The sequence below is a fragment of the Lissotriton vulgaris genome, chromosome 6, assembly GCF_964263255.1.
Source record: "Lissotriton vulgaris chromosome 6, aLisVul1.2, whole genome shotgun sequence".
NCBI classification, from domain to species: domain Eukaryota; kingdom Metazoa; phylum Chordata; class Amphibia; order Caudata; family Salamandridae; genus Lissotriton; species Lissotriton vulgaris.
In genome coordinates this window covers 1893939597-1893954300 of record NC_141694.1, presented here as the reverse complement: position 1 = coordinate 1893954300, position 14704 = coordinate 1893939597, and the positions used below count along the sequence as shown (strand labels likewise).

The 14704-nt window shown below is 45.0% G+C and overlaps 1 long non-coding RNA gene across 1 annotated transcript in view; it reads right to left on the bottom strand.

Annotated features, from left to right (window-relative positions):
- The window catches only part of LOC147709808 (uncharacterized), a 91976-nt gene that overhangs the window by 25030 nt on the left and 52242 nt on the right, over window positions 1-14704 (bottom strand). Inside the window, exon 2 of the long non-coding RNA XR_015296733.1 lies at window positions 7337-7566. This is a non-coding gene — a long non-coding RNA (uncharacterized LOC147709808). The remainder of the gene's footprint in view (window positions 1-7336; window positions 7567-14704) is intronic.

Sequence of the window (14704 nt, the reverse complement as noted above, 5' to 3'; positions counted from 1 at the left end):
GCGGAAAGCAGAGGAGCTGGGGTGAGGAGGAGAAGAAGGGATGGAGCCAGGATCTGAAATGGGGATTGTGGTCAGTGAGCGAGGCTGGGAGCAGATGAGGAGCCAGAAATCGCTGCACTCACAATGTTGCCAGTCTGACTCTGGCCTCCGTATTGTAGGTGTCTTCGGTCTCCCAGACTAAGCTGGAACTTCAAGACAAGTAAGCGCTAATAAAGAAACAGCTGTGAGCTTGCTTTTGTTCTGCTTTGAACTGACCCGAGGTAGGGGGGTGGTGCACTGGAGGGCTGTGGATGTCAATGCTCCAAGGTGCATGCTCACTGTGTCTTGTCGCATTAAGCAGTCGACGTGCCCCCCTGGCACGTCCTCACTGAACATCAGTTAACAAATAAATACGTTTCCCTATTAATGAACTTCAATGTTTGCCCTGCCACACCCGGCAACCCAAACGATCTCCATAGCTGCCAAGGTTTCAGATTGCTTATGTGTGACATTCTCACAATTTCAGTGTAATTATGAGTGACATTCAACTACTATGAGTGACACTTCCTCGTAAGCAAAAATCAAGCAATGAAGACACTAGAAACATATAATTATCAGAAATTACACTCATTGAGCAACACAAACTTTAAGAACTTGCACAACCTACTCACATCCTACATAAATTTACACCTCTTTGGATGACTGCAGCTCAGATGACTCAGAAGGTCTAAGCACAGGATGAAGGATAAGTCTTGAGCTCAGTGGATTATCAGGTGGGCAAGCATCTTAGATCCTACCATCTACCCTTGGATTGCTTTCAAGATAACACATTACATGTGCCTAAGTTTAAATACAATTATGCCAAGGTTTCTCCAACAACAAGGTGTTGTCTCTGTTTGTGCTCTTGTGTTCTTTTATAAGGCTTTATGTGTACATCTGACTGGGACTACAAGTGCGGCTCTGGCTAGGGAATAACAGCTCTATGATGGCAGAGCAGGAGTCTTCACTGGCAGATATCTGCATTTGGAGTGTCGGCTTGTCAGAGGAGAAAGAATGTTAAATCTTTTACAGATGGCGGCCAAGGCAGATGCTGATAAAAAACCTGCCCAGTTCTTCTAGAGGAACTAAGCAGGTCCAGTCCAACAAGCTGGACCGCTACACCATGCCCAGGGATTCGCCTGTGAAGGCTACGGGCCCAATCAACGAGTGGTGACTCTTCGGGAACGCCGTCGGAACTGACGTTATCAGATGTGATAGTGGCAATAGAAGGTATCCGGACATCGTTAGGGCAACAAATGAAATCATTGGACACCAAACTGGATACGATAAAGATAGAAGTAAATATCATCCAGGCAGACCTTACAAAAGCAAGCGAGAAGGTGAAGTCATTGGATATTAAGACGGCCAGCCTCATAGATGATATGGCCCTGCTCCAGCAAGAGGTGCGTGATCTAATGGCCTCTCGAGCCCTGACAGGTAGGAAGCCTGATGATTTTGAGGGAAGGGCCAGAGGAAATAACATTCGCATCCTTGGGGTCCCGGAGGGGGCGGAGAACCCTGCCCATGACCTGTTTGTAGAAGATATAATCCTCAATCACCCCAAACCCAAGGGACTGGGAAATTTCTTCACTGTTGAACGGGCGCACAGGGTCCCTGGGGGTCGGCCCAGACCTGGAGCCCCACCCCGCCCGATGAGGCGAGGGTCCTGAATTTTAGGGACCGAGATGTTATATTACAGGCGGACCGCTTGGGAGGGCCCCTCCAGTATGAAAATGCCTCCCTCTCCTTCTTTCCGGACTTTACACAACTCGTGCAGAAACAACGACAAAGCTTCCTACTGGTGAAAAAGAAACTTAGAGACAAGGGCATGAGGTACGGGATGATGTTTCCTGTGAGATTGAGAGTTAAGCCAAAGGGAAAACATGGTTTTTTGACAATCCGGAGGTGTCAGCAGACTGGGTTGATTCCATCCGGCCGAAGCAGAGGGACAATCCCATGAGGGAGAAGAAGAACAGTGGGAGTGAAAGTGAAGGTGTTGGACTTGATTGTAAAACTGTGACAATGTAGACTTTGGGAGTCTGATCCTGTTTTGGGGCTTTGCCTGTAGGTGCAGCGCTGTAAGGTGTGAGCGGGCGTCTCTGAGGCAGTAGACTTGTGTTTGGGGTGGAGCTGGGAGGGGAGCATGGGACATTGATTCTCCTCCCCGTTACTACCTTTAGTTAGTGTGTATTGCTAGAGTGTGTCAGGCACACAGCCAGTTGGGCTCTGATCTTGTGGGAGGTGTACAAGACGTCTGTCAGAGGGGAGGCCTTGTCTTTAATTGCACGGATAAAAAGGAAAAGTTGGGCAGAAGTAGACCGAGTAGAGGCGGAGTTAACTAGGATGGAGACTGAGGTATCCTAGGAAGTGACCCCTGAGGGCAAACACCGGTTGCAGCTCCTTCATGATGAATACAGGAAGCTAGCTAGAGATAGGGCCAAATCCCAGCACGCGTACACCCAAAGCGGGATATACGAACCAGGAGATAGGGCGGGCAAACTGATAGCGTGGCTCGAGAGGGAAGTGTGGGCGTCGACACTGGTGCCGGAATTGCGGAAAGGTGACTCCGGAAGGATAACTGACCTGCAACTTATAGCTAATGAATTCTCGGAATATTATGGTGAAGTGTATACCTCTACTGGAGGATTCACAGAGGCAGAAAACGCGGCCATGATACACGATATTCTTATGCCCACACTATCAGAGGGCGACCAGAAATACCTTGATTTCCCTCTCATGAACGATGAAGTGGCGCAAGCCGTTAGGGGAGTACATTTTGGTATCCCTGTAGAACTGTACAAACTGAGTGCGAACAGGCTGGCTCCGTTTCTCCGTGCTATGTTTGTTGAGAGTTAAGAGGGGGGTAAGTTCCCCTATGACCAACGGGTAGCTAATATCGTTGTTATTTATAAACCAGGGAAGCCTAAGTCACACTGCTTGTCCTACAGGCCCATTTCACTGCTTAATGCGGAGCCTAAAATTCTGGCGAAACTCCTGTTGACGAAATAAGCCAAAGTCATTACCACCCTGGTTCACCCAGACCAGTCGGCTTTATGCCGCGTCGGAGCACGGCCCTACACCTGCGGAGGCTGCACGGGATATTGGAAGGTGCCCCAAAGATTCAGGAGCCGGTGGTGCCTCTGGATGCCACCATGGCCTTTGACAGGGTCGAGTGGCCCTACTTATTTGCAGTTTTGGGGAAGATGGGCTTCGGCCCTAAAGTCATTAGCTGGGTCCGTCTCCTGTATGCAAACCCCCTCGCCAGGGTGGTGCTGAATAATCGGAAGTCCGCTGACTTTTCTCAGGGCAGGTGCACCAGACAGGGGTGTCCCATGTCCTTACTATTATTTGCCCTGGCACTTGAGCCGTTGGCGGCGTGGGTCTGGTGGGACCGGTCAATCAGAGGGCTGCGTTGGACACTGGAGTGGGAGGATAAAATTTCACTTTACACCAACGACATCCTGCTGTACCTCAGCAACCGTAGGGAATCCCTTATCTGCTTTCTTGACGTGCTTGCTATATTTGGGAGATACCCCAGCTTCGGGATTAACTGGTCGAAGTAAGTGCTCTTTGTCCTTAGGGGAGAACCCCCGGTGCTCCCGTGTACCTGCCTGATACAGATTGAGCCGGTGAAAGTCACTGATTATTTGCTAAGATTGGTCTGTGCCTAGCAACTGTCTTAATATTGCCTTTTCTCTTCTTTTTGCCCCCCTTTTCTAACCCTCATTCCTTCTTGTTAATGACCTATGTTTAAATGCATATGTAAATCCTTTATATATGCATTTAAACATAGGTCATTAACAAGAAGGAATGAGGGTTAGAAAAGGGGGGGGCAAAAAGAAGAGAAAAGGCAATATTTAGACAGTTGCTAGGCACAGACCAATCTTAGCAAATAATCAGTGACTTTCACCGGCTCAATCTGTGTCAGGCAGGTACACGGGAGCATCGGGGGTTCTCCTCTAAGGACAAAGAGCACTGACTTCAACCAGTTAATCCCGAAGATGGGGTATCTCCCAATTATAGCAAGCACGTCAAGAAAGCAGACCAGGGATTCCCTAGGGTTGGTGAGGTACAGCAGGATGTCGTTGGCGTAAAGTGAAATTTTATCCTCCCACTCCAGTGTCCAAGACAGACATGCTTTAATACTATTGTCCTGAAGATGGTCCCATACATCTTAGTTAAGGGATCGAATCGTCGACACTAATGTGCCATATGCGTTAAAAATTCTGAATGTTTTGCGCAATGGTACTTATATGCAATTAAGCCTGTCTACTGATTACTAGAAAACAGACCCCTTCTCTTTTTGCCTGAATTTTCTTTTTCCTATTGTTGTTTTTTCTTGTTTGTGTGGGTCACAGGCTGTGCCCCCTTGTTGATAATAATGTTGTTATCACCTACACTGATTAAATAAACTCTGTCCGGCTGGACAAAGAGTATATCGTCCATTTAGCGTATGTTAATTTGATTTCCAGTATTCGTTTTCTAGGGACCCCTGTCTTTAGTAACAAACACTAGGAAAGGACAGCAATGAATCAGCCCTGCAGTTTATTGGCTGGCTACTGTCAGCAGCCGATCAGGTTGCACCTAAAAAACTACTGACGGTGAAGAGAGTCAAGAAATCGTCATCCTGTTATACCCCAGAGCTCAAACGTTTAAAAATCAACTGTAGAAGAGCCGAGCCCCACTGGAGACAAGACTATAATAATCAAATGAAATCAATGTATAACTTAGCTATCTTACAATACAAGGAGGTGATAATTGCCGCAAAAAATATTTTTTTTCAACCAAAATAAAGAAGGCCGGCAACTCCACAAAGGAATTGTTTAAATCTGTCAATATGCCTGCTAAACCGCAACAGGATAATGCCTTTAAGCCTGATCAAACCTTGTGCAACAAACTTGCTGTGTTTTTTCAAGACAAGGTGCAAGGAATTTACAACAATTTTTTAATTGCTCCAGGGCCTCAGGACAAAATTGTATCAATGGGACCTACCCACTGCAGACTATCCTTTTTCCAGCCAATAACTAGCGAGGAAGCACAAAAACTCCTGCTTTGCATGAAAACAGGCTCGCCCTGTCCCCCCGCTATTATGCATCAGGCTGCTCATAAGTTCTGTGACAATCTCACCCCCTCTTAAACCAAGTCTTGGAATCAGGCTGCTATCCAGATATCTGGGAAAAGGTATCGATTACACCTCTTTTAAAGAAACCCAATCTGGACCCCAACAAACCAAAAAACTATTGCCCCATTGCTGGCCTACATATGGTGGCTAAGATCCTGGAAAAACAATTAAATACAGTGCTGACTGACTACTTAGACGTTAATAACCTACTGGACACCTCCCAGCATGGCTTCCGTTCACGCCATTCCACTGAATCTGCCTTAATTCTTGCCACGAAGAGATCTGCAGGGTGGTGGACGAGGGGGGTAGGGTGGTCCTCGTACTCCTGGATCTATCAGCCGTGCTTGACACAGTGAACCACGCGGTTCCGGTGCAACGGCTGAGGGATGTAGGGGTCGAGGGAACCGCCTTGGCCCTCCTGTCCTCCTTCTTTGAGGCAAGAGAGCCGAGGTTGTTCTGGGATGGCTTGAAATCAGATAGTTTCCACCTCCCATGCGGTGTTCCACAGAGGTCTGCCCTTTCTCCAACAATGTTCAATCTCTACGTCACCCCACTGGCTAATCTTATTACGAGGCATGGTTTCGCCCTGGTCTCTTACGCTGATGATTCACAACTTGTCATTTCTGTTACCAATAAGCCTGAGACCACAGTAGCGAGGTTCCATGTCTGTCTCACTGAGATCATGACCTGGATGAAGCACAGCTTCCTGAAAATAAATACAGACAAGACAGAGGTGATGGAATTCGGCCCGGGCCAGCCCCTGTGGAACAAGTCCGGGTAGCCAATTGAGGCCGGAGAATGTCCCCGCCCGGTAAATAAGGTCATGAACCTAGGGATCATCTTTGATGACAAACTAAACTTTGGTGCCCAGGTAAAAACAGCCGTACTTCATCCTGCTTTTTTTACTAAAAACCTTGAGAAAAATGTTTCCATACATTTCTCAAGAGCAGCAAAAGACGGTGATGGCATCACTCTTCATTTCCAAGCTGGACTATTGCAGTGCCCTCTTTTTGGGCATTGACAAATTCCAACTGAGAAAAAATGCAGTCCTTACAAAACGCCGCAGCGAGATTACTCCTGGACATTCCCAGAAGACAGTCAACCCCTGCAGGAATTAAATCACTCCATTGGCTTCCCATCGAACAGCACGTGGAATTCAAATCTCTTAGCCTTGTGCACAAGGCAATATATGGTGGTGGTGCTGAGGACATTCAACAACTGTTCCCACCGTACATTCCCGCACGCGCCCATAGATCTGCCAGCCTGGGTCTCATTAAGATCTCAAAGACCAGAGGGGCAAGATGGGGAGACAGGGCGATATCCCAATGTGCTGCAAAGCTTTGGAATAAACTACCACTATCCATGAAGCTCCAATCCAACCTGCAGCTCATCAGGAAGAGCCTGAAAACCTGGCTGTTCACGTCTGCATAGGTTTTTGTCAACCCAGTGCACTGTTCCTGTCCACACACCCCAGCGCCAAGATGCCATGGCAATCGAGCGCTATATAAGCATGTAAACATAAACATAAACAGGACTGTATCACAAGCCTTGTTCAACCAATATCACACTTACCTAGCAAAGGAGGACTGGGGAGCGAAATAGAGGTATGAGCTCCATCGTTTGGCAAAATGATTAACAATCACAGAAGCAGAACATGTGTCCTGAATTACTGTAACATCCACCTTAGGTCTATTGAGGTACACAATCATCATTTGAGCCTGGTGGTGGTCATTCACCCCTCTCACATTCTAGGTGGGCAGCTTAATCTTAAATGCCGTGCTTGACCTAACTATATGTGTTGTATCTGTAGTGTCAAACCTCTCTTTCCTCTAAGCTTATCTGTCGGATTAGAAGTATTTTTGACATCAAACCCTTCTGCTACCTGTGTTCTAGACATAGTCACTCAAACAGCGTTCCCAACAAACCCCTACCCACATTTCATGAATAACCTTGCCAGAGCATTACTGTCCCGCCTCAATGGCTAGATTGGCATCAATAACATTGTCTCTCAGACTCATGTGATGCTACACAGTGTTCGTTATAAGTGCAGTGTTAAATGCCTGTCCTTGTTTCATATCAATGAGAGATGTAACTTGTCTTGAGACTGTGGGTGATTATTTTAGAATTAGTAGCTGGTGAATTATGGGCGGGGGAGACCTGTTCTTGCTCTAACACTGTCTGTCAAAAGCCACCTACCTGGATTCCAGATGATTCCAATGGGACTGCAACTCTAGTTCCCGTATCCTTCCAAGACTTGTCCTCAGGTTAACATGAGCAGACACTGCTCTGATGGCAAATCCCAGGGGGAAGGGGGTTGGGATGGAGAGAACGTGTAGAAGCAAATATTCTATAGCTCGTCTACTCAACAGCAACACTGCAGCAGGCATTCACACCAGTCTGAAGAATGGTTCCGGCAGATATGGTACCTATAAACAAAGAAATAATAAGGCTTTAGTCTAGTATTAACTCTATCGCTTAAAGTATCATCTCATGAAAGCTTTTCAAATCTCAACCAACCTTTAGTTTTAGAGTAGTTTTGTTTTTATTTAGATTGTCCATAGAGGCTCCTTTAATCAAAATTTTGGAAACGGGAGTGAGTATGATTTCAGCATCAAACCCACATTTGAGTGGGGTAGCTTCACCCAACTCCTCTCTGTCACAGCCCTGCCAACAGTAGATACAAGTTGAACAAAAACATTGTGTACATTTGTTTGCAGCACGATGTGACTGAGCTCAGTGCATAGTAAAATCAAATCTGTTAATGTGTCTCTCCTTTTCTTCTTGTTCTTTTTTCCATCCAGGAGTGAGACTAATGCGGGAAGTTCTTCGCAGTGAGGTTGAATCGGGAGGATCAAGGAAGCTGGCAAGACAGAGTCCTGGGAGCCGGAAAACATGCAAGTGACAGGAGAAGAGGTTAGGTGAAGGGGAGTGTGGACTGTCTTTAAATAAGACTGCTTTAGAATGTTCATAAAGGTCACATTCTAATTGCTTATAGCAAGGAACAGGTGCAGATGATTAGTTTGATGAGGCTGTCTTCTAGAAGGTGTTTTAGAATGCTCACAAAGGTCGCATTCTAATTGCTTAGAGCAAGGAACAGGGGGAAATATGATGAGGGTTGTCTTCCAGAAGGTTCACTTTGAGGTCATCTATGCCAGTTGCTTGATGCTTATTCTGGTGGAATTTCTGGATGTTTCTATGGCAGCTGAAACCTGACCTTCGATGTGCATTGTAAAATATTTGTAAAAGCTTTTGAGCCTTTTCAAACAAACCAGGGAACACCAGCTACAGCTAGCTATTACCAACAGCATGTAATATGGTCAAAAGTCAGGGTACAAGATGTTTGTTCATTCATAAGTGTTGGAAGAAATGACATTTGTCATGCCCTATACTGTGTTAGTCGAGAGGTGAGCTGTGGCAGGAAACCTGACAGTCGCCCCTCCCAAAGGCAGTCTTACAATTCATAGTTTGGCGGGGTGGAGGACAGGAAATCATCAAACCAGACGGGGGGCATGAACCAAGGAGGATGGTTCCCAGGAACTCTCTGAAGGGTCATAACACTTCCAATTTATAAGGTAATATAGTTTTCCCTGAGATCGATTAGAGTCCAGGATACAGTGAACTTCGTACTCTTGTTGGCCATTAATCAGAACGGGGGGGGTAGTGTATCTTTTCATGTGGCGATTTGGTATGGCTTTATCAGTGAAATGTAAAACACTGGGTGGATAGTATATTCAGGGGAAAGCCATAGCATGATGGCGACTGGATTGATTGTCATGATAATGTCATTAGGACCTATAAACTTTGGTCATAGTTTCCTCGGGCCTTCTTGCTTTAGGTGTCATGTTGATAACATACCCCATCTCCTTCCTTGTATATAGGTGCAGGGATTCTATGCTTGTTATCTTGTGCCTTCATGACCAATTTGGCGATTGCTAAACTTGTTCACGTGCGTTTTTTAATCACCTGCAGTTGTTCTGATCTTTCTTTGACTGAAGGTAGAGTAGTGGAAACTCACAATATATATCAATGGAAAGGGCCCAAGGATGTTGTTCTGACATGCAGAAGAACGGTGTCACGGTTTATGCACCGGTAACGCTGACCTCTTTGTTCCAATCTTCAGTTGAGTTCTAGGGTCTTGAACTACATTTCCCATCATGCCCGGGACGTAAGCGGCGTGATACGCATCCGCGTACAAGCAGGAAATAAAGTGTAGCGAGCTGGAGCCGGCGCTGCCGAATATTCTTGCCTGTGGACCCTGGTAATCGGAGAGTCTTCAGAATCGGGGTAAGTGCTTAGAGAGCTTGCACTGACTCCTTCGTACCCCGTATTGGGTTGGGTACTTTGCTGTATGTTGATCTTGGCTCAGCGGGAAGAAAACGTTTTGCTAGCGTTTTTCTTTGTGTAGGCTGATCCTGCTATCCTGAATTGGTTTGTTGCTCCCGAGGACGGGAGTGCCTCTATTGTGTTCAGTGGAACGGAACAGACGTTCTGCGAACTGGTCTCTGACCTATATTCCAAACACTTGACGTGTGGAGTCAAAACACGAGACATTAAGTGTATTGGGCAATTGTTGCTACCAGGTTTGGGGGGGTCCAAGCTAGGACTCGCCTTTTTCACAGGATTCCGAAGAGTTTTGTTCAGCCACTTAAAGACTGAAAGTATTCACTGAGTAAAGGACTTTGCTGGGGTGCAGATACGATAAGACGTATTAACGACATCTGTTGTCCCTACCTGCTTTCTTTCTCCGCAACCTGTTTATTTTGTCTGAGACACAGAAGAGAGAGTTACAGGGGATTCTCTTGGGATTTACAGACCTAACAACGTTACATGAAGCGTGTTGGTATGTTATGAGACGTCTTATCTAAAGTTCTACTGCCACAAATTCCGTGTTTCCAATATGTTCTTTGTTTCTTTCTAGTAGGTCTAAAACCCCTGGTATCTCCTTATCTCTTCTTACATTTGAGGCTCCCGTATTTTCCTTTTCAGGCAGGAAAGTGTTCTCACTGCTGTTAAGTGGTAAAGGAAGGAAATTCAGTTAGACTATATGCAGCCTCGTAGTGTGTATTCTTAATACACTTATTGTTGTTGCAGATCTCCCTCCCCGCTGTCCCCTTCCTTTCCCTTCCTCGCTTGATTATCCTGGTGATCTGTATATTCAAACTCCAGACACCGGGGACGTCAAGAGGTGGAACCCTTTATCTTCAGCACAATCCCGAACACATCGGAAGACTGAGCCTGACAAACGGTGTGTAGTTGGTGGCTGAGTGGGTGCTGTTATTATAAGTGAATTCAGCTAGGGGATAGGCCTTATCCCATTGTCATGTGTACATGGATAGTAAGCATCTTAGTGTAGTTTCTAGGGATTGGTTGAATCCATCAGTTTGTCCTTTGGTATATGGATGGAAGGCAGATGACAACAAGGCTACTCTCTTCCTAATTTATCCTCCCAAATTTGGTGTGAACTGAACTCTGAGATGATTTTAGCTGGTAGACCATGCAGTCTTACGATATGATAAATGAATATTTGATTAAATTCTGTGGCGGTAGGTTTCTTTTTGAGGGTGATGAAACGTGCCATTTTTGATAACATGTCCACAACTACTAGAATAGTAGTGAAGGTATTGCTTGCTGAAAGGTTGGTAATACAATCCAGACTAATGATGTGTCAAGGAACTGGAGGTATAGGCAGAGGCTGCAATAAACCTGCAGGTGAAGTGTGAGTGTTCTTGTTTCAACCAGATACATATTTATGTGTATCCTTCTGCATGTTGTTCCACCAGAAGGTTTTTTGACAATTCCTTAGAGTTTTCATTATACCTGGTGGTCCTGCTAATGCTGTGTTGCTATTCCATTGACTTACCTGATGTCTTAATTCTATAGTAGGGATGTACAGTTTGTGAGCATAAAGGAACAGTTAGTATGTGATTGTAGGGTTAGGTGTTTTTTATCCCTTCTTCGGCTTTTTGTTTTTTATATTCTTCATGCAAGGCTGCCATAACAGTGTCACCAATTCTGGCTGCGGCTATCTTTTCTCGTGGAAGGATAGTAGGGGAGTATGATGGGGAATGGGAAGAGTGAACAAAACCCAGTCTAGAAAGATCATCAGCCTGTAACTGCTTGGTCCCTGGGCGATAGGTGATGATGAAATCAAACCCTCTAAAGAAATGCAGCCATCTCATTTGACAGGGGGTAAGAGCCCTAACAGAGTTAAAAGAATTGTAAATTGTTATGATCTGAGAATATTGTGACAGTAATTCCATTCAGTGAACACCAGTTTGATGGCCAGAAGTTCTCTTTCAGCCACCGTATAATTTTCCCCATAAGTAGAAGTTTTTGGGGGTAAACAGCTATGGCATGCTTGTGGCCAGTTCCTGGGTTCTTTTAAGATAAAATTCCTCCTACGGCTACCTGAGAAGCATCAGCTTTGATATAATAGGGTTGGTCTGGATTGGGATGATGAAGAATGGGTGCGGTGGTGAATTTAGCTTTCAACAGTAGCAAAGCCTGATTGGCTTCTGAAGACCACGCAAATTATTGGCCCTTTTTTTAGCAGCTGTGTTATGGGTGCTACTATTTCTGAAAAGTGTGGGATGAAACAATGATAAAAATTGGCAAAAGCCAACTATCTGTTGAATTTCATTGGCATGTGTTGGAGTTGTCCAATTGGTAATGGCTTCTACATTTCTGGGGTTCATAGTCATGCCTGTTGGAGATACGTGGTACCCAAAAAACACTCCTGATTGTACATGGAAGGAAATTTTGTTTTAATTCAGCAAAGAGAGCATTTTAACTAAGGCGCTGCAAGATGGCGCGTACATGCTGTACATCTTTTTGTTCTGAGTCTGAATAAATCAGAATGTTGTTTATGTAGACAATTGCACAAACATCCAAAATCTCCATCACGGCCTCTTTAATTAAATAGTGAAATGCATCAAGAGCATTATATGACACAAAGGACATTCCAGTATACTCAAACAGCATGAAGTGAGTCCTGAAGGCGGTTTTCCATTCATCGTCTTTGAGTACACAGATTAAGTGGTAAGCTCCCCTTAAATCGAGTTTCATGTACATGGTGAAATTTCTGACCTGATCAAGTAGTACCGTAATTAATAGGAGAGGATAGCAGTTCTTAATAGTCACCTTATTGACCACCCTATAATCCACATAAGCTTGCAACTCCCCATTCTTCTTAGGTACCAAGAAGAGTGGGGAAAACACAGGCGATGTGGAGAGGTGTATAAAACCTATCATAGTAGTTCATCCAGATACTTGCATAGATATTATGTTTCAGGTTCTGTTAATGTGTATTCTCTACTGCAGGGCAGCATTGCTCCTGGAAGGAGATCCATGCCGCAATCAAAGGCTCTGTGTGGGGGCAGTTGGGTAGCTTTTCACAGGGTCAAAAACATCTTGAAAGTCCTGGTATTCTTTGGGCAGTTTAAAGTTTCTGTTTATTGGACCAAGACGCAATGCAAGGTATTCCCACCTCTGGAGCCTCATGGTAGCAGGTCGTAGTGCAGAATGGTGAGTCCAAGGTTACTGTGCGGTGTGCCCAATTAATTTTCGGATCATAGTGTTCTAGCCAAGGTACTCCCAAAATTACCACGAAGGTGGGAGTGTCTATTAGATCAAAGACTATTCAATCAGTAAGCCCATTATTGCACACTAGGTTTAGAACCTTTGTCTGAAAACAAATTAGTCCAGAAGACAACTCTGAACCATCTACTTCTCATACAGGCTCAGGTTTTTCTTTGGGAACTTTGTGAGTCTGAGCTTAACATCTCAGGTCAGATGAAAGAAATTGCCTGTGGTCCCTGAGTTAATAATTCAATTCAATTCAATTAATTTATATAGCACGCTACATACCCAGAGGGTCTCAAGGCGCTTGGGGAAGGGTGGGGAATTACTTGTCGAATAACCAGGTTTTAAGTTGCTTTCTGAATGCTAGGTGGTTTTGAGTGAGGCGAAGGTGAATGGGAAGTGAGTTCCAGGTTTTAGCCGCCAGGTAGGAGAAGGATCTTCCTCCCATGATTATTGTGACTCAGATAGTCAGATGCCACAGACTTTGTGTTCAAACACTGGTCATATATTGTGAGAAGTCGGGAAACAGGTAAGTGGCAGGTGAAGAGACTTAGTGAAGGGGAAGTGTATGGGTAGTCTTTAAATAAGACTGCTTTAGAACATTCACAAATGTTGCATTCTAATTGCATATAGAGAAGAAATGCAGATGATTAATTTGATGAGGCTCTCTTCTGGAAGATGTTTTAGAATGTTCACAAAGGTCACGTTCTAATTGCTTATAGCAAGGAACAGGTCATATGAATAATTTGATGAGGCTGTCGTCTAGGTGGTTTAGACTGTTCACTAAGGTTGCATTCTTTAAATGCTTATTGCCGGGAACAATTGCAGCGGATTAATTTGATGAAGCCTGCCTTCCGGAAGGTCCCAGTTGAGATAATCTATGCCGATTGCTTGTTGCTTATTCTGTTTCCATGATGCTTGAAACCTGACCTTGCATATGCATGGTAAATCATTTGTAAAATCTATGAACACCAGCTGTATCCAGCTATTACCAACAACATGTAATATGGTCAAAAGCCAGGATACAAGACGTTTGTTCATTCCTAAGTGTTGGAAGGAATGATATGAGTCATGCTGGTATATTGTGATAGTCATGAGAGGTGAGCTGTGGCAGTAATTCAGAAACTGTTTGAGTGCCTTCCTCTTTTACAATCTTAAAGGCAAGAGAGCAGGGGTACCTCCTCCTCTGGAGCAGATGAGCATCCCCTACGTAAATTACCCCCAGAGATGAAATATAAAATGGTAATTCATTAGCATTTTATTTTTCATCCTCCATCCTGAACAGAACAGCAGGATGGGTGGGGCCTGCTGGGTGACGTAAGCAGGGAGGGATGCGAATACACTGTTTAAATTGCACATGTCTTTTTGGCCAGCCATCTTGCGATGGCCAGCCACACATACTCACTTTAAACATCTCTGGCCCAGCTGTCATGAGACAGCTGGGTTAGAGCAAGTGCAAGCCTCCAGGGCGCTGTGAAGCACCGAGTGAGCCTGCTCCCTCCAATCAGAGCGGTGCTCTAATGCTGCATGAGAGCAGCACCAGCATTGGTCAAGGGAGTTTCCTGGAGGCCGGGCTGCAATCGGAGAAAGAAGACTATGTGTGGAGAGCCGCTATCCAAGTTTCAATGTCTTCAGGATGGTGATATAATGGCCTATCAATTGCCACCGTCTCTCCATTCATAAACTGAATATTCAGCTTTGTATTCTTCCACTGTAGCTCTTCGGTCACCAGATGGGCCCATTCAGTTCAGTAACAATATGGGCTTTTTTCATTGTTACTAGGTGGGAGCCCAGTTGGAGGCCAGATCGGACAAGAGTGTGGTACAGCTCTGTTGTATTTGTCAGGACAGTGCATTATAGTAGGCTCTGGAACAGGAAATAACTTTGACAAGATGTTTAGTGACCATGAGTCACCATTGTAAATGGGACACATCATTGGATGTGTTATCCCGTCAACATAACAAACAGTGACATCGTAGACCA